General features: G+C 43.1%; 2 pseudogenes; one reads left to right on the forward strand and one right to left on the reverse strand.

The window, feature by feature from the left end:
- Nucleotides 1-7,286: 7,286 nt before the first annotated feature.
- Nucleotides 7,287-11,971, reverse strand: LOC148778276 (spermatogenesis-associated protein 31E1-like; annotated as a pseudogene).
- Nucleotides 11,972-22,820: 10,849 nt separating this feature from the next.
- Nucleotides 22,821-25,571, forward strand: part of LOC129552829 (frizzled-3-like) — a 92,480-nt pseudogene continuing 89,729 nt past the window's right edge.

Here is a 25,571-nt window from a genome sequence, read left to right on the forward strand (position 1 = left end):
AATCATGACAGCAGTTAAACAGGTGCCGTTCTAGCCTGTGACTTCTGAGGAGTACAAACGCTAGAGGGAATTTCTTCCACTTGAAAGCCGTCATCCAGTTGGCAAGAAGTAGCACATGTCATTGGAAAATGAGTTGAAAGTGAGTGAAGATCTACCATGCATGCTCATAATTTCACGAGTTTCTTCCTTTTGAATATGAAAAGAAGGAACGTGAAAAAGAGGTAGCACAAGTCATTGGAAAATCAGTGGAAAGTGAGTGAAGATCTAACGTACATTCTCTTAGTTTCACAGGTGACTTCCTTTTTAATCTGAAAACATCAGTCAACATATTTGTTCAATCTGTGCTCTTGTTCCTGATGAGAGAAACTTTGCCGAATGTAGTAACAGACATCGATTTGTAGTCTGATGTCAAATTAAGATTGACTGACAAGCTTTGATGGGGTTTGAATGTATTTCATTGGTTGGTATGATAGATAGTCCAATGTGTGGGTTGGTTTTGTTTGTGGCTATTTGCGTTTAAGGGGAGTTCATGCCTCTATTTTTGTGAGAGTGTGTGAGGGTGAGTGTTGTTTTGGGTGGGTGTTGAGATTGTAACATAGGCATCAAGAAGTTGATGATTAGGTGTTTGTAATTTGGTGTTTGAGAACTATTTTTACATGTGCTTTTTTCACCCATGAATTTGGGGATTTGTATGTGTTTAATGGTAGATTTTTCATATGTGTAAGGGCAATGTTAGGGAAAGTACTGGTGTGTATTAGTTTGGGTGTACAGTCTATTTTTGTGTATTTGAGGAATGTCAGATGATCATTTGTGTACTGAGAGTATCTTTTGTGTCTAGTGCTTGTTGTATGGTTCTGCGGTTTGTGTTTCTGTGGATTTTCAGGATTCTCTATGTATATTTTGCTATGTAGGGGGGAATTTTATAGGGCTAGTAGATGTTGTTTATAGTAGTGTTTATATGATTCTACATTCTGCAAGATGGAAGAATTAATTCTACATGAGAATTTGGGAATGTGGGGTATGCATATGCAGGTAGTGTGGGTGGTGTTTTTGAAACAAAGAGTATATATAATTATATGTTTGCATATTTGTAGTGTAGTGGGTAATTGTGGTTATATTTGGGGCTTATGGAGAGTTGTGTGTATAATGAATTTATGTGTGCATTCAAGAAGCATGGACATTTGGAGAAATATTTGCTAGTGCTATGGATTTCTGTTTTTCAGTAGGGACCTCCTAGGCTTATATAGTTTGAGAAGTGAGTATGTGTGTATCTGATGAGAAGGTGAGGTTCCAGGTTTATACAGGGGATTTAGTAATTTTCATTTAAATATATTAGAAATATGTGATATGGTTATTTGTTAGTACATGCAGATGTATGAGCCAGCTCCTACTAGCCAGAGATCATTTGGTATATAGAAGTTATTTCATAAGTGGTTTCCTGGAGATATTTCTATGTGTCTTTCTTGTGTATACTGATTGTATGCGTCCATTATCAGATGCATGAATTATGAAAGTATTGATAATGTATGGAGTGTTAGGAGTATTCAAGTATATTTCTTGGAGACTGCTAGGGTGTTTATTCATGTGTGTTGTAGTAGGTAGTATATTTACGTATTCATAATGAACATAGATATACAGTGTCTCTTTATATGTTGGGAGAGAGGTGAGGAGTTTGTGTTCTGGAGAGTCAGCATAGCGTATCTTCAGCATTCTTGACTGGCGAATCCCTATGGACAGAGGAGCCTGCCAGGCTATAGTCCATGGGGTCACAAAGAGTCTGATGCAACTGAGCGACTAGTGCAGCATAGCATAGCATTTTATTCTTTATATTCAGAATGGTATTTCCTTCTTAATATCTTTTTTGGGTGTTTCATTGCTTTTATATAATGACTTCTATAAGCTGATTTTCCTGTAACTTTGCTAAATTCATTTATGAGTTCTAATGTTTTCTGTTGCTGTTGTCACTGTTCTTTTTGAAACTTTAGGATTTTCTACATATATGATCATGTCATCTGCAAATGAAGGTAATTTTACTTCTTCCCTTCTGATTTTAATGCATTTTATTTCTTCATCTTGCTTAAGTCCTCCGGCTAGGACTTTCAATGCTATGTTGAATAAACATGGTGGGTGTGGTCATTTTTGCCTTCTTCCTGATATTAGAGCCAAAGGTTTCAGGTTTTCACTGTTGAGTAATATGTTTGCTGTGATCTTTTCATGTATGCCATTATTGTGTTGAGGTACGATCCTTCTACACCCAATTAACTGAGAGTTTTCATCATGAAAAAATGTTGAATTGTCAGATCCTTTTCTGCGTCTATTGACATGATCATAGGAGTTTTTCCCATTCATTTTGTTAATGTAGTGTATTATCTTGATTGATTTGTGTATTTTGAACCATCCTTACATCCTATGAATAAATCGCACTTAATCATGGGGTATGACCCTTCTAATTTATTCTTGAATTAGCTTTGCTAATATTTTTTGAGGATTTTTGAATCTGTGCTTATTCCAGATATTAACCTAGAATCTTCTTGTAGTGTCTTTGTCTGCTTTTGGTATCAAGGTAATGCTAGCCTTGTAAACTTAATTTGGAAGTGTTCCCTCCTCTCCAGTTTTTTGGATGAGTTTGAAAAGGATTGGTATTCACTGAATACTTGGTAAGTTTCACCACTGAAGCCATATGGTCCTGGATTTTCTATATTTTTATATTATTGATTCAATCTCCTTATTTGTTATTGGTCTGTTCAAACTTTTTATTTTGTCTTGGTTCAGTGTTGATAGGTTGTATATTTCTTGGAATTTATCTAGGTTATCTAATTTGTTGTCATAATTGTTTATAATAGACTCTAATGATTCTTTTATTTCTGAGACATCATTTGTATTGCCTCCTCTTTCATTTCTGATTTCATTGATTTGTCTTCACTCTTTTATTTTAGTTAATTTGACTAACACTCGGTCAAATCTATGATTTAAAAAAAAACACTTTTTAAAAATTTCTACTATTTTTCTATTCTTTAATTCCTTCTGCTAAATGTGAGATTAGTGTTTTCATTTTCTATAGTTCCTTGAAGCATAAAATTAAATTGTTTGTTTGAAGCGTTTCTTTCCTTTAAATGTATGCATTTATCAATATGAACATCTCCTGTAGTCCTGCTTTTGCTTCATTCCATAAATCTTGGTGTGTTGTGTTCCATTTTACATTGTATCAATAAATTTTTTCATTTTCCTTTTGATTTTGTATTTGACTCAATGTTTTTTTTTTTCTTAAAGTGTTATGCAGATGACACCACCCTTATGGCATAAAGTGAAGAGGAACTCAAAAGCCTCTTGATGAAAGTGAAAGAGGAGAGTGAAAATGTTGGCTTGAAGCTCAACATTCAGAAAACAAAGATCATGGCATCTGGTCGCATCACTTCATGGGAAATAGATGGGGAAACAGTGGAAACAGTGTCAGACTTTATTTTTGGGGGGGCTCCAAAATCACTGCAGATGCTGATTGCAGCCATGAAATTAAAAGACGCTTACTCCTTAAAAGGAAAGTTATGACCAACCTAGATAGTATATTAAAAAACAGAGACGTTACTTTGCCAACAAAGGTCCATATAGTCAAGGCTATGGTTTTTCCAGTGTCATGTATGGATGTGAGAGTTGCACTGTGAAAAAAGCTGATCGCCAAAGAATTTATGCTTTTGAACTGTGGTGCTGGAGAAGACTCTTGAGAGTCGCTTGGACTGCAAGGAGATCCAACCATTTCATTCTAAAGGAGATCAATCCTGGGTGTCCATTGGAAGGACTGATGCTAAAGCTGAAACTCCAATACTTTGGCCACCTCATGCGATGAGTTAACTCACTGGAAAAGACTCTGATGCTGGGAAGGATTGGGGTCGGGAGGAGACGGGGACGACAGAGAATGACATGGCTGGATGGCATCACCGACTCTATGGACATGAGTTTGAGTGAACTCCGGGAATTGGTGATGGACAGTGAGGTCTGGCGTTCTGTGATTCATGGGGTCGCAAAGAGTCAGACACGACTGAGCAACTGAAATGAACTGAACTGAACTGATACCGTATTACAAATATAATTAAAATTGGTGTATTTCATATATGAGGGTTAAGGAAATAAATCCTAAGAGTTCTCATCAACAGAAACACTTTTTTTCTTTTCTTTTCTTTTTTTTTAATTTTTAACTGTATGATGATATTCACTAACTTTGTTGTGGTAATCATTTCATGATGTATGTAAGCCAAATAACCATGCCATATGTCTTACAATTATGCAATGGTCAATTCAAATATGCTTCAATAAAACAGAAGTGAGGGGCAAGAATGTACTGTTTACTTTCCACATATTTGTCAATTTTCCTGTCTCTTACTCTTATAGGATTTCTTGTTTCATCCTATTTTGGTCAGAATAGAAAACCTGAAATTAAAACCTGAAAAGATAACCTGAAATTATTTCAGTCTTTAAAACTTTTGCTGTATGATCAGAAGTGGTATTCCTGGATCACATGGTGTTCTAATTTTATTTCTTTGAAGAATCGCCATGCTATTTTAAATATTGGTTGTACCAATTTACCTTCCAAACAGTAGTGCACATGGTTTGTTAAGTGATATCAGATCCACCATGAAGAAACTATCAAAGGGTATATACACTCTGATCCTAAAGAACACCTGTGAGGTCTATGTGGGGGTCTCTGTTTGATGATCTGAAAGGACTCTGGGTGAGATTACTCCGTGTGGGTTTGTGAGGGGGTCCTGTGAGTCATTAGTGTGGGTAAATGTGTGTCTGTCAGAGGGCTTTGTGTGCGGTCAGTGTGGATTTTTGGGAGACACCCGAGTAAAGTTAGTGGAGTTCCTGTGTGGGATTAGTGTGGGTCTGTCCGAGGTCTCTGTGTGGGGTCACTGTGGGTCTGTGCGAGGGTCGCTGTGAGTCTGTGGGAGATCCCTATGCAGAGTTAGTGTGGGTCAGTGGGAGGTCCCTTTTGGGGTGAGTGTGGGTCTCTGGAAGGGCCCTGTGCAAGGTCAGTGTGGGTGTGTGGGAGGTTTCTGTTTGGGTACACTGTGGGTCTGTCAGGTGTCCCTACTGGGGTCAGTGTAGATCTGTCTAGATCTCTGTGTGGAGTTATTGGGGGACCTGTGGTGGATCAGTGTGGGTATATGAGAGATCCCTTTCTGACATCAGTGTGTATCTGACCCACTCTTTGAGGGGGCCCTCCATAGCTGTCCTTTCTGCATCTCATGGTAGGAGAAGGTCAAGGGACTCTCCACGTCTGGTTTCTTGCTGTTCTTTCAGTGGCCCTTCTGTGTCATTTCTCCAGACAGGCACCTAAGTTCCAGCTCCCCCAACACAGCACTCACTTCTTGGTGCCTTTGAGAGGACCTGGCAGCAGGCAGGCTCAGGATCCATGCTCTGTGCTCACCTCTCCTGAACTCTGGAGGTCACTCGATGACCTAGGCAGCCACCCTTCCCCTCAGATCCTGGCTGAGCCCCCACCACTATGCCCACCATGGGGGATGCAGTGCAGAGGCAGGATTGGTCTCCGGGAGAAAGCACAGCACAAGCGGGCCTGTGCCCTCTGCCCCCACCCTGGACCTAGTCCCACATGTGGGGGCCCTGACAGGAAGGGAGGCGGAGTCATTCCTGCTGGCTCCTATATCAGGGACCCCTCCAGGAGCAGGTCTCTCCACCACGGGAGTGACTGTGACATAGAGGCCCAAATTTTTCTAGGGGATTGTTCTTGTCTCCCTACTTTCCTGTGTGGACGGGCCCTGGGGAGGAAAGCTGATGGTACATTTTTCTTCCACAGGTGACTTCCCACTTGCTTGGTGACACATCCTGTCTGTTGGTCTCTTCCCTCTCCGGGCTCTGGGATGAATGAGGCTGAGAGCAGGTGAGACTTGCTATGACCCCTGCATAGTTCCTGGGCCTATTGAGTCCCACCTGTCCTCCTTGGGCCACATGTGTAGGTAGAAATCACAGACCACGAGTCTGTCCTGAGCTCCCCACCCTATAAAATCGGATTATTTACATTGTGGAGAAGTGAAGCTTCCCTTCTCAGAGACTCCGTTGCCTCTGGTAGCCTGGCCGTCTGTGGAGAAGCTTTAGGTGTTCTCCCTCTGTCTGAGCTCTTGGAGCTGGAGTAGAGGGGAGACTCTGGGGTGGAGCCACCAGGAGCCACCAGACCCTTAACTTCTTTCCTCTGTGCCTGTAGATGGTGGTGGGTTGCCAGGGACTCCTTGGTCTCTGTGACATCAATATGCACTCTTACCCCTGCCTCCTTCCCCGAATCCCACCCTAGGGGCACAGTGTCCCTCAGACCATGAGGTGACTACACACACAGCCATGCCCCTTGCTCGTTCACCCAGGGCAGGTGGGTGCTCTGAGTAGGGCTGTCCTCTCCTCTGGGGCAGGGTTGGGCTAACCCTCTGGGGCCTCCATGTTCCCTATCAAACATCCTCAGAGCTGGGAGTGTGTGGTCCTCATCCTCAACTCTGTTATAGAGCATGAGAAAGACAGAGATAGGGTGACAGGCCTGGCACATCTCATTCCAGCTCCTTCTGGGAGAGGAGGGGCTTTCAGGGCAACTTCATCTAGCCCACCATGACATGAGGACAAGTTTCTCCCACCTCTCACTCAGGACCAGCACTGCCCCCAAACGCCCCTTCTTATTCTGACATGTGAGTTTGTCTCTGACACTTTCTGAGCCTGAGGGGAATTTCAGTCTGAAAAGCCCCTCCCCCTACAGCCCCACAATTTCCAGGTAGAGAGAGAGAGCAGGAGAAGACAGCCAGATGCTGAAAAGGCGGAGGTCTTTAGGTTTCGTTCACCTTGATGTGTTCTGAATGCTATTGGATGTTTCTGTAATGCTGAGATCATGGAAACTGAAGGTGCAGTGAAGGAACTGGGTGAAGGCGGGTATCCACACTGGGGTGTACCACCCTCCTTGGACCCATCCCACCTGAAGCCAATGCAGGCACCTGTGGAAACAGTGGACCATTATCGATTGCCTTTCTCCCAGCAGGGCACAGACAGGCCACCAGATCTCATTAAAAAAAACATTTATTTCAGGGAGCAAAAATATTTGTGGTAACAAGAAGCTATCAGCACGCAGAGGATGTGCTAGTATGAGAAAAAAAAATCGTCTCTGCAAGATAAGCATTTTTTTCCTTGGAATAGACTTTTCCAATCAGGAATGCTGTGAAAAGCATGTTCTGATTGACCAAAAGGTGCATATATCTGAAGGAGACAGTGCCTTGGACAGTGGAGGGGATGGCCTGCAATACTTACACTCTTGAGCCATGATGCCAGGCTCTGCCTGGAAGGAAACCTGGCTCCCTGGGTGAGAAGGCCCACTTACTGTCCCTGGGACTGGTCCACTTACTCTCTTTTGAAGAACTATAGCCCATGGGGTAACTTGATAATCAAGGGCTATATCACTTCTGACTCTTGTTTCCTCTTGGTAGGAGAAAAATCTTTGGTGGCAGTAATGTGGACCTAATGCGTCCTGGAATTCTGCTTTGTACAAATTTAACTCCAAGTCATGAGGTCTAAGGTGAAGCATCATCTTCTCATTTAAGATCTTGTCCTACAGCTGTCATGAGAGTCTGGCCTGCTGTCCGTGGTTGATTTGGTTTTGACTAACTCTTGGCTCTGGGCTGTGGCTGTTTCAGGTTTGCCTTTTTGCAGGGGCCCTTCTGATTCTTTGCATTTACTGGGGAAAATCCCCTGCAGGAGGAGATTAATCCTTTTTTTGAAGCGGCTTTCTTAAAGAACCTATCTGTTCTTCAGGATTAACTGTTGAAACTTGCTTCTTAGGGACTCAGCTCATTCCTTTTTCTGGTCAGAGTGACTAATCCCTTGGGCCTGCTAGCCATTCATTCTGCCAGTCCTTTTTGATGCAGCCCTACTTTGGGACTCCTCTATGTTTCTCTCCCTTCAGTGGGGACACACTTCTTCCTCTGGCTCTTAAATTTGGGCTCCCACCTCAGGGCCACCTGCTGCCCCTGGCTGCTCCTTCCACTCGATGTAATATCATAGAGTGTCTGGGAATTGGACATGGATGTGTCTCTTCTGGACAAGGTTTGGGAACAAGACAGAGATTCCTGACAAGCCAAGATGTTTGCAGCAAGGAACATATCTGAGTGACAGTATTTGAGAAGTGTATCCGTGGAACAGTTTTGAAGGAGCAGCCTGGTGGCTCAGCCTCGATTCTGATTCTGCTGGTATGTGAACCCTTGGAACTCAAGCTTTTGAAACTCTGCTCAAAATTTAGATCTTACAGATTTGAGGCAACAAACTTTGTATTCAATGAAGGTCTTCAGTTGGACCTTGGAGATCATGGACTCTTCAAATTCATATTAATGAGTAGGGAATTGACCCGCAAACTGGGTTCCAAAGTAACTTCTCCAGCAGGGTCTCCTTCCACAGGTTCTTGTTCTTGTTCCCTGGGAGATATATCTTACTACAGTCATGATAGAGTAAGATTCTGGGGAGGCTCATCCCCCAGCTTCCTCTTGTGACTCACTGCTGGCCATTGTTGAACTAGAACTGGGCTCCAAGCTGCCTTTGTCAGATGCCATGACAGATGCACTATGCCACTTTCTGGTCACTAAACTGTATGTGGTGGTGTGAAAAGGTGGCTTGCTTTCTGTCCAGTCAGAGGGACCTCTGAGGGCTTATGGATGTCACCAGGTGTGGGTCCTCCCAGAGCCCCCTGGGCTTCCTCACTCACCTGTGAGGGAGTGGGGAGGGGTTTCTCCAGGGAGGAATTTGCCCTATTGTTACTAGTTTCTCTCTTGCCTGGCTCTGAGGAAGTTTGCCCAAGCCCTGGGTTAATAGGCCTATTGAGGGGTCTCCAGATCTACAGGTGGTCTTCAAGGTAGACCCTTGAGCTTTTTTCAACTTCAAGTTATGTATGAACTTGAGGACCTTGTAGAGTAGGTCCAACCTATGCCTCACCCTCAACTTTAGTATATGTGTTTCCAGCTCCTGCTGAATATCAGGACTGAGGAAAACAGACTCAAGGGAGGTGTCCATGGAGGCTTTCCCATCCTGAGAAGAGTGTGGGTTTTCTGTCTCCATGGAAGCATGTGTCTCTCCAAGAATGCCTAAAACAAGATTGTCAGCAAATCTCAAACTATAGACCTTCACAGGGATCTCACTCTCATGGATCTGCTGTGCCTTCCTCCCCATAAGGACTCCTGAGACTTCTGGATGCTTCCTGCTGAGGCTCAACTCTCTTTCTGACTCAGGTTTCACTCGGATCATTCACTGGAGTGTTGGCTAAGATCAGGTACAGATCTTTTAGGATCCTCCCCACACTCTGCCCTACATCATATTGCATGTCTGTCCCTGGTGGGGTTCGTGATGAGCATTTGGACTTCATCTTCCTTGTGTCCCGTCTGGTTTTGTCTCGACCTGCAGAGGTCTTTGAGGGCCCCTCCCAGCCCTGTGCCTGACAAGGCCTTGGGAATTTATCCTAAGGCTGCATCAGTTTCTGAGATGCTTGGATTCTGCAGGGTAGGCCAAACTGTTTCTCCATGAACCTTTGGGAAAACTGGTGCCCCAGTTTCTCTCAAACCTCAGGGCTGGCCAAATCTTCAGGAAGGATGGAGACAGAGCTGTGGGCCTAGTAAGACCTGTTCTCCTGGGGAAGGTTAGGAGTGACCTGGATAAAGACTTGCTGAGATTTCTTAACCAAAGAGGATAAAGTTCTTTCTTTGTCTAGCTGCTATTACCAAAAGTGACATCCCAGGTTTTCAATTGCATTTGAAATGAAAAATTGTAAAAAAGAAAAATTGTGCCATATTTGAGACTATAGGGCAAGATGATTCACAGGACCAAATCTGGTGTTGTGAAGATGTTCAGACTCGGAGAGAGGGTGATTGATGGACAGTGGCTGAGGTCATGATTAACACTGGGGTATGTTTGGAGTCAAGGATTTTGGTTGGGCCATGTGAGCCTGAAGAGGTGGCGTTGAAGTCAAACGTTGGGGTTGGGCCTGGGTCTCCATGTGAGGTGGTTGACATGGGGTCATGGTTAGTGTCAGGGGTAGGGGATGGGCTGGGGTCTGTACGACAGGCCGAGGTGGTTGTGGTTCACATTGGGCCATGGTTGTTGTCAAGTGTAGAGGTCGTACCTGGGTATTCATGTCAGCCCAAGGTAGAGGTTGAAACTGGGGCATGGTTGTAGCCAAGAAGAGGGATTGGATCTGGGATTCCATGGATGCCTCAGGTGGTGATTGACATTGAAACAGAGCTGCAGTCCAGGTAGGGGTCAGGCCTGCATCTCCATGTGAGCCCAAGGTCCTGGTTGAAATTGGAGCATGTCTGGAGTCCAGATTTCAGGTCGGACCTGGGTCTCCATTTGAGCTTGAGGTAGTGGTTGATACTGCTGCATGATTAGAGTCAAGGGTAGGGATTGAATTGGGTCTCCATTTGAGCCCGAGGTGCTGGTTGAGACTGGGCCATGGCTGGAGTCCAGGTTTTGGATCAGGCCTGTGTCTCCATGTGAGCCTTAGGTGGTGCTTGAAATTGCTGCATGCTTGGAGTCAAGGTTAGTGGTTGAACCTGGGTCTCCATGTGAACTTGAGATGGTGGCTGAAAGTGAGGCATGGTTGGAGCTAAGTGTTGGGGGTGGGCGTGTCTCCATGTGACCTAGATGTGACACTTGCACCTGGGGCATGGTTGGAGTCTAATTTTGAGGTTCATCCTGGGCTACAGGTTGAGTCAAGTGTTGGGCCAATGTTGGTTGTGAAGTTAAATGAAATTTGGATTTGGAATTGTTCAGCCTTAGAATGCTCATTGTTAAGACAGGGCATAACTCAAGAGGAGACCCAGGTACTATGACAGTAGCCACCAGACTCTCACTGTGCAGAAAGGGGAGACCCTAAAAGAGATAACTGCATGTCTTCTGTAGATGGTCCCCCAAGATGTCAGGATATTGAGGCTTCTTGGGAACAAGCAGCTATTCTGGTTTACCTTTGATACACTAGAAGTTTTGGTGACCCAAGGTGTCCTGCTTGTCGCCGAGTGACTTGATCCTATTCCCCAATGAAGTTAGGTGGTAACCTTCCTCCTCCTTGTTTTTCTCCTTCAAAATCTTCCCTTCTACCCTCTTGGTGATTAGTATCTCCAGCATATTCTGGGTCCACGTTGACAAAAGAGAGGCTACCAACCTCTACCTGCCTATTTGTGGGGTCTCCCTAAAATGAGGCCTTTGGTGGGTGGCTGGGAAGGTGGTCTTGCTTGGATTCTAAATGTGTCAAGGTGGAGAAGCTCCAGGCTTTGGCTGCCTCCTGTCACCATGCCAGGGCTGATACAGGACTTCTTGAACGGACAATGCCTGAGATGGCTGGTCTTTAAGGGGAGTGTGGAGATGATGTGTGTGGGATGGTGCCCAGTGTGAGTGCCATGGAGTCACCCTGAGTGAGACTCAGTATGGGGCCTGATGGTGCGGGTGCAGAGGAGGGTGTTGGAGGTGGAGGGCAGGCTCTCGCATGAGGGAGGCATGTCAGGGAAGGGGAAAGAGCAAGTGGCTACGGTGTAAGGCTGTCCAGTGGAAATAAAGGCTCTGGTGTTGGAGAAGCACTCAGGGAAGAATGTGAGGGAATGGAAACTGAGGTCACTGACCCTGAAGAAATAGTAGAAGCACAAGGTAGGGGACACTTGGTCAGAGGATCTATGGAGATGGTGGTAGCTGCCTCTTCCTTGCATGGTTGGTGGGCTCCAGCAAGAACTGGTTAGCAAACCTCACCAGGTGAATCTTTACATGAGAGCTGATCAAAGCCTCCCTTCTCAGGGAACATCCCTAGGTGTCTGAAGGAGACATGAGGGCCAAGCTACAGCCAGGAGACCTGGGGCCACGAGAGCTGGGCAGTCGAGGCAGGGGTGGGCTTCTGCATCCCACAATCCAACATGGCCCCAGTGCTGACTTCACAATGCTCCTGCTGTCCCTCACCCCAGGACATTGGCCATTCCCCTTCCCCAGGACACCCCATCTCAGCTCAGCCCCAGGCTGCCAGTATCCCTGGAGTTACATCTTAGGCTTTAGGAGGAAGAACTACCTAGAAAAGAAGGCGATGATTCTCTACATTTCCAGAAATGAAGTCTGGTCCCGGACCTCTTCCAGTGCTTCCAGGCAATCTCTTCAAGCTGAAAATCAGCATACTGGGTCATGGTGGTGAACATGGGAGCCTAGGGGTCTTAAAAGGGTCACTGTCACTTTAAGGGACACCATTGGGAGATTGGAGAGCAAGCACCTGTGTCCAAGGCCACATAATCCCTGACAGTGATGGTGAAGCCCGTGAAAGGGTTTATCATTTACAAAGTGTTTCCATATTCATTACCCCTTGATGCCCTCATAGCTTGCCTGTAGGGAGAATGGGCAGGCACCACTCTGCAGTTGTATCTGAGCAAAGTAAAACCAAGTGTCCTACATGTCCTGGAGGACTCACCTCCCAGTGTGGGTGCGATTTGTCCAATGCACCCCACATGCCCTTTGATACAGAGCCTTTTCCAGGCCCCTCACAGCTTCATTCTAGTATCCGGGTTCTGTTCTCGTTCCCAGAAGCCTCCCTGCGAGTTCTGTTTCTCAAGGGAGAAGTCCTGCCACTGGCCTCTCTCAGAGTCTGTGGAGCTGGGTCGTCACTGACAGAAAAGTGGGCACTATCTCTGGGGGCACTCATGGCTGGATGTCAGAACTCATCTTTCAAAGCCCCATTTCTCCTGATGCTCTTGCTTCTTCCCCTCCACTCTATTCGATGCTGAGAGAGAAAATGACTTAGGATCCAAATCTCAGTATTTTCTCTCTAAACAAACTTCAGACACCAGCGTCCATACATGATATGACTTTCTACATTTCACTGACAGCTCTGTGATTTTTCTTTTCCTTTCACTCATTTTTAAATGGGATGAACTGTTTTGTTTTCCTTCTTTAAAGAACATAATGAAGGGTTTTCAATGTGAGATTTACTCTGGACTTTCTTCACTGTTCCTCTGCTCAAGAAACACACACATTCTCAGACTATGGGTGAATTCGAGATCCATCAGGCAGGTCTCTGCTTCTTGATACCAGCTTCCCCAATTCCCAGCTCCTGCTCTGAGACTCTCAGGGCTTCAGTACTGCCAGCAGGTCAGTCCTGTCTGAGACACTGTTCATGGCTGCTGAACTAGTGAGCCTGTCCTCTGGCTGAGATTCAACTCAGAATCCAGTCATTGGCCTCTGGTCACTGTGTTTGGGACTTGCTTTGGAGCCACCTACCTACCTGGATACATGGGTTGAGATCTTTAAATAGATATCCTAGTGTTAATTGTTTCTCTGCCCAGCCTGGTTTGTCCCTAGAGGGATATTCATCTATTCTTTCTTGAGGATAGATATCCTGTTCTTTTCCATCCCACCCTCGCCCTCCCCCACAGAGTCCAAAAGACTGTTCTATACATCTCTGTCTCTTTTGCTGTCTCGTTTACAGTGTTATCATTTATCATCTTTCTAAATTCCATATATATGCGTTAGTATACTGTATTGGTGAAAATCTGGAGTTCTGACTAACTTTGGTTACTCCCATGTATTTTTACTCTTAGGATATATATATATATATATATATAATTTCAGTTAATCTTTACTATATTCAACCACAGGCAATTCAAATTTAGATAAAAATTATTCGAAATTTACAAGCAATCAAATATAAAGCAAATGAAATAGCTAAACCTTCAGAGTCAAGTTTCATAAGTTGCCAGCACCCTTGTTTCTGAAGTCAATAAACTGAAGAAAAACTGTTGAAACATTTTGTACACATACCTAAACTTCCTTTATTTTTTTAATTTTTAAAATTAATTTATAGCAAAGTGATACAGTCATATATATATATATATATAAATTAACAAAAGCAGTTCCCTTCTTTGGATGGGGAGCTCATGGTTTATAATATAAATGGCATTATTTTGACAGAGGGATAACTTAGGTATGGCATTGGGTTTTCTTTTTTTTTCTTTTTGCAACTTGAGGCTGTTGTAAAATAACTTAATGTAGCTTTTTACAACTGTGTATTCTATAGTATTTTTTTTTTCATTTGGTGAAATTTTAACTGTTAATGTTTATGGCATTGTGCTTTGTACCATTTATTAAATAAAAATTAAATTAATTTAAACTGCTCCATGAAATCATTCCAAGATTTGATCTGCCCAGGTCATTACAAAGTGACAATGGGACATCATTTACTTCTAAGGTCACCCAAGTGGTCTCTAAAGCATTTTGCATTACTTATTATCTCCATTGTGCCTGGAGGCCTCAGTCTTCAGGTAAAGTAGAAAGAACCAACCAATTCTTAAAATCAGCGATTGAAAAGATAACCCAGGAGACCTCCCTGGGATAGAAGGAGGCTTTATCAATAGCTCTTCTCTGCACCCGAATTGTCCCTAAGGAACAGATTGGTCTTAGTCCTTATGAGATGCTATATGGGAGATCTTTTGTTTATGTCAATGACTTCTTCCTAGATCCAGAGGTTCAGACCCTCCAGTCTTATACCATGGCCACTGGGCAATTCCAACAGGATATACGCTTGTGGGGTATGAAACAGTACCCAAAAGATTCTAAGGAGTCACCACTATATGTTCCAGGGACTCAAGTCTTAATTAAAGTCTGGAAAGATTGGTCCCCAAAGGCTCAACTCCAGCACACATGGAAGGGTCCCTACCCTGTAATACTTTCTACCCCTACAGAAGTCAGGTACCAGGACATGATTCCTGGATTCACTTACTCACGAGTCAAGCCGTGGAAGAAAACAGAAGAGGACACTCAATACACCCATGAGCCCCTTGAAGATCTCAGATACCTATTCAGGACTACAAATGAGTGCCATTCTAATGAACATCCCCAAATCTGGTTTCTGGGGATAAGATTTCTCTGGATAGCTCTTAAGAGCCAACACAGCTTGGTAGGGACTGTAGTCCAAAACAAATAAGAGATAGATCTTCTAATCCCTGAACAAAGAGGGACTTGAGCCATCTTGGTGATGGGAATTTGAAATTGGCTAATGCCCCTACTAGTCCTTGTTACACCATACTGATGCTGCTCATCATCATTCCATACAGTATCAATTGTCTAACCTGTTTTGTCTCTTCCCAGGTCAACAAACTACAACATGCAGTGCCAGTTCAACAAAGATGTAAAACTACACCTGACCATGGAAAATATCACTCACCCTTAGATGGGCACCGCTATAAGGACTCTGTGTCCTGAGACTAGCAAGAGGGGAAGGCCCAATACCCTTGCCGTCCCAGTTCAGCAGGAAGTAGCCACAAAGACCTCAATGCCCCTGTTCCCAAAGAATTGGGCCTCCCATCTCTTGAGGAGGGAATGTTAGGTAGGTAAAATAGGGAAAAGGAGCCCAAAATGGCAGTGGCCAAAAGACAAGGAAGGAAAAAGCCAGCAAAAATAGAACAAAGGAAGTTCCGAGGACTGGAGTGAAGACTGCAGGTAGAACAGCACTCCTGACTCAGCCAAATTTGCATAGGGCAGGCTCAGCGGGGAGAAAACATATAAAAGGAGGAGCCATGTGCTTGCTCTCTCTCGCACGCGCATGCATGCACTCTTTCTCTCTCTCCCTCTCTTTCTCCCACATGCGTACGCTCTCTCTCTCTCTCTCTCTACCCTGACCCCAACCGTGCGCACTGGCACACTCCTCCACTCCCTTCTCTTCTTCGAGGATGGATTCTCCTGCTATCTTCTAAAAAAATAGAGCTGTTAACACTGATTTGTCTAAGAGCTATGACATGGTATGTTCAAGACCCGAGAATTGTGACACGCTGAGGGTTTTAATGTCCATCACCCCAAATCATTGTTGGGATGAGACAGAACTGAGGAACATACACTCACCTGGCAAAATCAATACAATAATGTAAAGCAATTAGCCGCCAATTAAAATAAATAAATTAAAAAAATTAAAATTTAAAAAAAGAGAAAAGTAAAGAAAAAGGAAGAAGAAGGAACAAATAAAAAAGAGGAAAACTCCACAGATCCTCAAAAGCCCAACACAGAGGCAGAGGTTTATAACAACAATAAAAAATGTGACTGAGGGAGAAAAAAATAGCTCAAAAGCTTAATTAGATTTCATAGTGCCAATAAAATTGACCACTACAACAGAGAAGGAAAATGGAGGAAAAAAAAAAGAAAACAATCCCAAAGAAGCTACAGAACAAGTCAAAACATAAGAATAATAAATGTTTTACTTGGGTCAAAAAAAATTAATTTATTTCAATTGGAGGCTAATTACAATACTGTAGTGGTTTGTGCCATACATTGACATGAATCAGCCTTGGGTGTACATGTGTTCCTCATCCTGAATCCCCCTCCGTCTTCCCTCCCCATCCCATCCCTCAGGGTCATTTAAGTGCACAAGCCCTTAACACATCCTTTAAACAAATCAGCCCAACGTTTTCAAATCTAAGGATCAAGGTTTCGCTTTTTTTGTTGCTGTTTTTTTCAATTCAACATCTTCCTTCAGTATATGTTATAAGTTGAACTGCTAGCAGCAAATTCTCCCAGTCTTTGTTTATCTGGGAATATTTTTATTTTACCTTCTTTTCTGAAGCATAGATTTCATAGACATGAAATCCTTGGGTGACATTTTTTTTTCCTTTCAGCTCTTTGAATATGGCATCTCACAGTCTTCCCTTTGCTGTTGCTGATTGGAAGTCAGTGATTAACCTGTGTTCCCCTCGTAAATGGAGAACATTTTTTCTCTTATTACTTTAAAGATTTTTTTCTTGATTTTTCCACACTTTGACCAAGATTTGTCTTACAGTGGATCAGTTTTTTTTCGAGACGTAAACACTGTCTCTGGAAATTGTTTTCCATCAGAAGTTTAAAAGTTTTCAGCCGTTATGTCTACAAGTAATTTTACTCCCTCCCCTTTCTCTCCCCGCTTTCTGAGAGTCTCTTTCCTTCCATACTTGATGGTGTGCTGAATGGATGCCATAGATCACTTTCCCTCAATATTTTTTCTCTTTGTTTTTATATTGATTGTTTTGAATCCATCTTCAAGTTTATGGGTTATTTCTGCAGGCATCTCAAATGTGCTATTGAACCTGTCTAATCAATTTTTCATTTTAATTATTTTGGTTTTCAAATCCAGAATTTATATTACTTTCCTTTAAAAAAAATAATCTGTAGCTCTTCATGGAGTTTCTCTGTTTGTTGACTTAGTATCATAGTTTCATCTAATTCTTCAAACATGATTCCATTATTTCATTTTGTAGTTGTCCTTATTTTGATACTTTATCTTTTGACCTTCATACTGCATTTATAAATGAGTTATCTATGAGTTATCAGTGGTATGTTATACAAATGCTTTACTCACCACCATTACAACATTTGAGGTTTCTGATTTTAACTGTATACTTACCTGTCCCAGCAGGTTGATAAGGAGTCCAAGTCTAAAGCCCCTTTAAGGAGGAGGCAAACTTTCTTTTTTCACATTCTTTTGCCTTAGACAAGTAGGCATTGTAGGGAGCAGTATCTCATGTTCAAGGGCATTCCTTTTTTTGAGCTTTGGATGTATGTTATAGGAAAGGGTCTGGGCAAAATGCTCACATCCTTGAGGTGTTTTTTGTCTATTGTCAGCAGCTGGTTGAGAAGTATATATGGCCCCGCTTAAATTAGTGTCGTGGGTACACTCCTACCCACTTCTGATGTCTGTGTCAGAAGCATTTCCTGTCACCTTCACTTTAAATAAAATATACACAAAGCTCTGAGTGACTGAGATGGTCTTTGGTCCCAGAGTTAAATCTTCAGACACCATGAATCCAGTGGCATCGGTTATCACTGATTGCTAGTTTATCATCTTGGGGACTTGTCCAGGATCTTCAAGACAAGGTAAGAACACTGAGAGTTGAGACTTTTTTGCTCTTTTACTGTGGTCTCTACTTTACTAAATCAGAAGCATATAGACCGATCTTTTCCCCGGTCAGCTTTTCCTGGTCCTTCTGACCATTTTATATCTGCTTGGAGAATTAAAGCTATTAACCTTGTGTGCCAGATTGTAGACTTTCAAGGGACTTGAAATCCATGTTGTTATTGTGTTTTTCTAGCCAGGCCCCCAATCCAAGTTTTACAGGACACTGCAGGCAGGGGCACTTTAGGGAGTTAGCTGGAGTTCTAGCTCCAGGGACATCTCTCAGACTGGAAATCACCATCTTAATCCCAGTGACATAGAGGCAAGTTCCTGTCATGGCTATGTCTGGACTATATGGATTGAGTCATTCTTAGTGAGCGTGAGATTCCCGAGGACACAGATTGAGGCACCCCAGATTCGGGCAGATTGAAAATGCATCAGGCTTCTTCCGTTAGTAGCACTAGCTCTTTGCAGACCAGAGAAAGCCCTCCAGTGGCTCTTGTCTCACCTCCTTAGGTATTCTTTTTGTAGAGTCTGCTGGACAGGAATAAAAAGGATGTTGGCATTCCATGAATATGAAAGATTATTTTTCCTCGCAGGTTGGCCCTCCATAACCTCCTTTGTTATCAAATAAACTTATGTGGCAACTCTCAGAGGGATATCTTGGGTTTTCTGTTCATCCCTTTATGACTTACCACTTCTAGTGTTCTCAGGCATGTGCACAGGCACACAGAAGATGGGTGCTTCCCCTAGTGTTCTTGGCTTGGCAATTATGTGGAAAACTACTCTGCTCCACCCCAGGTGGAGTGGAATAAAGGGGAAATCAAACCAAAGTTTTAATGATGAGGACCTGGACATCAATCTGGGATGCCATCAGGTCTAACGATGGTGCACCTCAACCACGCCTGGGTGGTAGAACGAGGAGAGATGGGAGTAGGACACCTTCATAAGTAAGAGGCAGGTTAACTATGGCTGGGGAAGGAAGCTTAGGTGGAAAATCAGTCTCCAACCCCATCTAGAGCAGGGGCAGACACATCCGGGAGAAAAAAGCCATGGAACTGGGTGCTGCTTTTTTCTCTCTTACAGATGGGAACAAACAGTTCCAGAATCACCCCTTTGAATAATATGTTGAAAAACTGGGATAATGTTGATTCTCAAGGCCTAAAAATCCCTTACAGAGAGGCCGGCTCAGCACAACCGACCACGCAAAGAAGCGCGGCCGAGGCCACGCTCAGACCACACTTGAGGCCAGAGCCGGTGGCCGAGAGAAGCTGCCCCACATCCAATAGGCAGTGACTATGCGGGCGTAGGAGGACTGAGAGGAGCTACTCCACGTTCAAGGTCAGGAGAAGCTGCCTTGAGGAGATATCCCTCATCCAAAGTAAGGTGCAGCAGCTGCGCTTGCTTGGAGCAGCTGTGAAGAGATATCCCACGCCCAAGGTAAGAGAAACCCAAATAAGACGGTAGGTATTGCGAGGGGGGCATCAGAGGGGAGACACACGGAAATCATAATCACAGGAAACTAGTCAATCTGATCACATGGACCACAGACGAATGTGGTCCACTAGAGAAGGAAATGGCAAACTACTTCAGTATACTTGCCTTGAGAACCCCAAAGGGAAAAATGATAGGATATTAAATGAGGAATTCCCCAGGTCTGTAGGTGTCCAGTATGCTACTGGAGACCAGTGGAGAAATAACTCTAGAAGGAATGAAAGGATGGAGCAAAAGCAAAACCAATACCCAGTTGTGGATGTGACCGGTCATAGAAGCAAGGTCCCGTGCTGTAAAGAACAATATTGCATAGGAACCTGGAATGTTAGGTCCATGAATCAAGGCAAATTGGAAGTGGTCAAACAGGAGATGGCAAGAGTGAACATAGACATTCTAGGAATCTGTGAATTAAAATGGACTGGAATGGGTGAATTTAACTCAGATGACCATTATATCTACCACTGTGGGCAGGAATCCCTTAGAAGAAATGGAGGAGCCATCATGGTCAACAAAAGAGTCCAAAATGCAGTACTTGGATGCAATCTTAAAAACTAGAGAATGATTTCTGTTCGTTTCCAAGGCAAACCATTCAATATTACAGTAATCCAGGCCTATGCCCCAACTGGTAACTCTGAAGAAGCCGAAGTTGAATGGTTCTATGAAGACGTACAAGAGCTTTTAGAACTAACACACAAAAAAGAAGTCCCTTTCATTATAGGGGACTGGAATGCAAAAGTAGGAAATCAAGAAACACCTGGAGTAAGAGGGAAATTTGGCCTTGGAATATGGAATGAAGCAGGGCAAAGGCTAATAGAGTTTTGCAAAGAGAACACACTGGTCATAGCAAACACCCTCTTCCAGCAACAGAGAAGAAGACTCTACACATGGACATCACCAGATGGTCAACACCGAAATAAGATTGATTATATTCTTTGCAGCCAAAGATGGAGACGCTGTATACAGTTAGCAAAAACAAGACAAGGAGTTGACTGTGGCTAAGATCATGAACTCCTTTTCGCCAAACTCAGACTGAAATTGAAGAAAGTATGGAAAACCACTAGACCATTCACATATGACCTAAATCAAATCCCTTATGATTATACAGTTGAAGTGAGAAATAGATTTAATGAACTGGATCTGACAGACAGAGTGCCTGATGAACGTTGGACGGAGGTTCGTGACATTGTACAGGAGCCGGGGACCAAGATCATCCCCATGGAAAAGAAATGCAAAAAAGCAAAATGGTTGTCTGAGGAAGGCTTACAAATAGCTGTGAAAAGGAGAGAAGCGAAAAGCAAAGGAGAAAAGGAAAGATACAAGCATCTGAATGCAGAGTTCCAAAGAATAGCAAAGAGAGTTAAGAAAGCCTTCACAGTGATCAATGCAAAAAAGAAGAGGAAAACAAAAGAAAAGGAAAAACAAGAGATCTCTTCAGGAAAATTAGAGATTCCAAGGGAACATTTCTTGCAAAGATGGGCTCGATAAAGGACAGATATGGTACGGACCTAACAAAAGCAGAAGATATTAAGAAGAGGTGGCAAGAATTCACAGAAGAACTGTACAAAAAAGATCTTCACGACCAAGATAGTCACGATAACATGATCACTGTTCTAGAGCCAGACATCTTGGAATGTGAAGTCAAGTGGGTCTTAGACAGCATCACGATGAACAAAGCTAGTGGAGGTGATGGAATTCCAGTTGAGCTATTTCAAATCTTGAAAGATGATGCTGTGAGAGTGCAGCACTCAATATGCCAGCAAATTTGGACAACTCAGCAGTGGCCACAGGACTGGAAATATCAGTCTTCATTCCAATCACTAAGAAAGGCAATGCCAAAGAATGCTCAAACTACTGCACATTTACACTCATCTCACACGCTAGTAAAATCATGCTCAAAATTCTCCAAGCCAGGCTTCAGCAATATGTGAACCGTGAACTCCCAGATGTTCAAGCAAGTTTTAGAAAAGGCAGAGGCACCAGAGATCAAATTGCCAACATCCACTGGATCATGGAGAAAGCAACAGAGTTCCAGAAAAACATCTATTTCTGCTTCATTGACTATGCCAAAGCCTTTAACTGTGTGCATCACAATAAACTGTGGAACATTCTGAAAGAGATGGGAATACCAGACCACCTGACCTCCCTCTTGAGAAACCTGTTTGCAGATCAGGAAGAAACAGTCAGAACTGTACATGGAACAACAGCCTGGTTCCAAATAAGAAAAGGAGTATGTAAAGGCTGTATATGGTCACCCTGCTTATTTAACTTATATGCAGAGTACATCATGAGGAACCCTGGACTGGAAGAACACAGGCTGGAATCAAGATTGCTGGGAGAAAAATCAATAACCTCAGATATGCAGATGACACTACCTTTATGGCAGAAAGTGAAGAGGAACTCAAAAGCCTCTTGATGAAAGTGAAAGAGGAGAGTGAAAAGGTTGGCTTGAAGCTCAACATTCAGAAAACAAAGATGATGGCATCTGGTGCCATCACTTCATGGGAAATGAATGGAAAAACAGTGGAAACAGTTTCAGACTTTATTTTTTTGGCACAAAAATCACTGCAGATGCTGATTGCAGCCATGAAATTAAAAGACACTTACTCCTTGGAAGGAAAGTTATGACCAACCTAGATATTATATTAAAAAGCAGAGACATTACTTTGCCAACCAAGGTCCATCTAGTCAAGGCTATGGTTTTCCCTTGGGTCATGTATGGATGTGAGAGTTGGAATGTGACGAAATCTGATCGCAGAAGAATTGATGCTTTGGAACTGTGGTGATGGAGAAGACTCTTGAGAGTCCCTTGGACTGCAAGGAGATCCAACCAGTCCATTCTAAGGGAGATCAGTCCTGGGTGTTCATTGGAAGGACTGATGCTAAAGCTGAAACTGCAATACTTCAGCCACCTCATGTGACGAGTTGACTCACTGGAAAAGACTCTGATGCTGGAAAAGTTTGGGGGTGCGAGGAGAAGGGGACGACAGAGAATGAGATGGCTGGATGGCATCACCAACTCTGTGGACATGAGTTTGAGTGAACTCCGGGAGTTGGTGATGGACAGGGAGGCCTGGCGTGCTGTGATTCATGGGGTTGAGGAGAGTAGGACACGACTGAGTGACTGAACTGAAGCGAACTGAATCTTCTCCAAAGACATAAGTGTAAATAAGCCACAAGTGCTAAATGTGGAAATTCAAATCATTAGGTTCCAGTAAGTAAATGATTCTTGTCTTATGTTTTTCGGTTCCCAGATTTTGATGAGACGTGTCCTTGGCTAATGGACCTGAATTTAGCTAGCGATCCTACTGAAGGAGCCTCCGTGGCAATGCAGAGTGACTATGGCTTTTGGTGTCCCCGATAGTTGAAAATTGATCCTGATCTTGGCTATTCCTTTTTACACGTACGTGATTGTTCACCTCCTTGTCCAAATATGTACTTTAGTAGAGAAGAGCATTTATTTGCTCGGTATTTTCATAGGATGACTTTCAATGGTTTGCCTCTCTGCACACTGTCTACCTTTTTAAACTTTTTTGGTTGATGTGGTAAAATTCCGTTATCCTGAAAGACCCATTATGTTTTTTGCCTTCTTCTACATGATGGTGTCATTAATTTTCTTTATTGGATTTTTGCTTGAGGACCGAGTCACCTACAATGCATCCAGCCCTATACAGTATAAGGCTTCCATAGTCACCCAAGGATTTCATAACAAAGCCTGAATCATGCTTTTTATGGTACTCTAATTTTTTTTTACTATGGCTGGCAGCATTTGGTGGGTGATTCTTACCATTACGTGGTTCTTGGCAGCTGTGCCAAAGTGCGGTAGTGAAGCTACTGAGACGAAAGCCTTGTTGTTTCATGCTAGTGCGCCACTTCCAGTGGGGCATCCCTGGAACGTTGACCATCATCCTTTAAGCGATGAGTAACATTGAAGGTGATAGTATCAGTGGCATGTGTTTTGTTGGCCTCTGCGATAATGATGAACGTAGACTTTCTAGGAATCAGTGAACTAAAATGGACTGGAATGGGTGAATTTATATCTACTACTGTGGGCAGGAATCTCTTAGAATAAATGGAGTAGCCATCATGGTAAACAATGAGCCCAAAATGCAGTACTTGGATGCAATCTCAAAAATGACAGAATGATCTCTGTTCGTTTTCAAGGCAAACCATTCAATATTACAGTAATCCAAGCCTACGCCCCAACCAGTAACACGGAAGAGGCAGAGGTTGAATGGTTCTATGAAGACCTACAAGACCTTTAGAACTAACACCCCAAAAAGATGTCATTTTCAGTAGAGGGGACTGGAATGCAAAATTAGGAAGCCAAGAAACACCTGGAGTAGCAGGCAAATTTGGCCTTGGAGCACGGAATGAAGCAGGGCAAAGGCTAATAGAGTTTTGCCAAGAGAACGCACTGTTTATAGCAAAAACGCTCTTTCATCAACGCAAGAGACGACTGTACACAAGGACATTACCAGATGGGCAACATCAAAATCAGATTGATTATATTATTTGCAGCCAAAGATGGAGAAGCTCTATACAGTCAGCAAAAACAAGACTGGGAGCTGACTGTGGGTCAGATCATGGACTCCTAATTAACAAATTCAGATTTTAATTGAAGAAAGTAGGGAAAACCACTAGACCATTCATGTAAGATGTAAATTAAATCCCTTGTGATTATACAGCGGAAGTTACAACTAGATTCAAGGGATTAGACCTGATAGACAGAGTGCCTGATGAACTATCGATGGAGGTTCATGACACTATGTATGAGACAGGGATTAAGACCATCCCCAAGAAAAAGAAATGTATAAAAGCAAAATGGGTGTCTGAGGAGGCCTTACAAATACCTGTGAAAAGAAGAAAAGCAAAAAACAAAGGAGAAAAAGAAAGATATAATCATCTGAATGCAGAGTTCTAAAGAAGAGCAAAGAGAGATAAGAAAGCCTTCCTCAGCAATCAATGCAAAGAAATAGAGGAAAACAGAATAGGAAAGACAAGAGATCTCTTCAAGAAAATTAGAGATACCAAGGGAACATTTCATGAAAAGATGGGCTCGATAAAGGACAGATATGGTATAGACCTAACAGAAGCAGAAGATAATAAAAAGAGATGGCAAGAATACACAGAAGAACTGTACAAAAAAGATCTTCATGACCAAGATAATCATAATGGTGTGATCAGTGACCTAGAGCCAGACATCTTGGAATGTGAAGTCAAGTGGGCCTTAGAGAGCATCACTATGAACAAAGCTCATGGAGGTGATGGAATTCTAGGTGAGCTATTTCAAATCCTGAAAGACAATGCTGTGAAAGTGCTTCACTCAATATGCCAGCAACTTTGGAAAACTCAGCAGTGGCCACAGGACTGGAAAAGGTCAGTCTTCATTCCAGTCCCAAAGAAAGGCAATGCCAAAGAATTCTCAAACTACTGCACAATTGCACTCATCTCACACGCTAGTAAAGTCATGCTCAAAATTCTCCAAGCCAGGCTTCAGAAATATGTGAACCGTGAACTTCCAGATGTTCATGCTGGTTTTAGAAAAGGCAGAGGAACCAGAGATCAAGTTGCCAACATCCACTGGATCATGGAGAAAGCAAGAGAGTTCCAGAAAAAGATCTATTTCTGCTTCATTGACTATGCCAAAACCTTTGACTGTGTGCATCACAATAAACTCTGGAAAATTCTGAAAGAGATGGGAATAGCAGACCGCCTGACCTGCCTCTTGAGAAACCTGTATGCAGGTCAGGAAGCAACAGGTAGAACTGGACATGGAAAAACAGACTGGTTCAAATAGGAAAAGGAGTACATCAAGGTTATATATTGTCACCCTGCTTATTTAACTTATATGCAGATTACATCATGAGGAACCCTGGCCTGGAAGAAGCACAGGCTGGAATCAAGATTGCCAGGAGAAATATCAATAATCTCAGATATGCAGATGACACCACCCTTACGGTAGAAAGTGAAGAGGAACTCAAATCCTCTTGATGAACGTGAAAGAGGAGAGTGAGAAGTTTGGCTTGAAGCTCAACATTCAGAAAACAAAGATCATGGCATCCGGTCCCATCACTTCATGGGAAATAGATGGGGAAAGTGTGGAAACAGTGTCAGACTTTATTTTTTTGGCACCAAAATCACTGCAGATGCTGATTGCAGCCTTGAAATTAAAACATGCTTA

This window comes from Moschus berezovskii, chromosome 3 (assembly GCF_049115385.1).
Source record: "Moschus berezovskii isolate FMDL1 chromosome 3, NW_MosBer_1.0, whole genome shotgun sequence".
In the NCBI taxonomy this organism is placed as follows: domain Eukaryota; kingdom Metazoa; phylum Chordata; class Mammalia; order Artiodactyla; family Moschidae; genus Moschus; species Moschus berezovskii.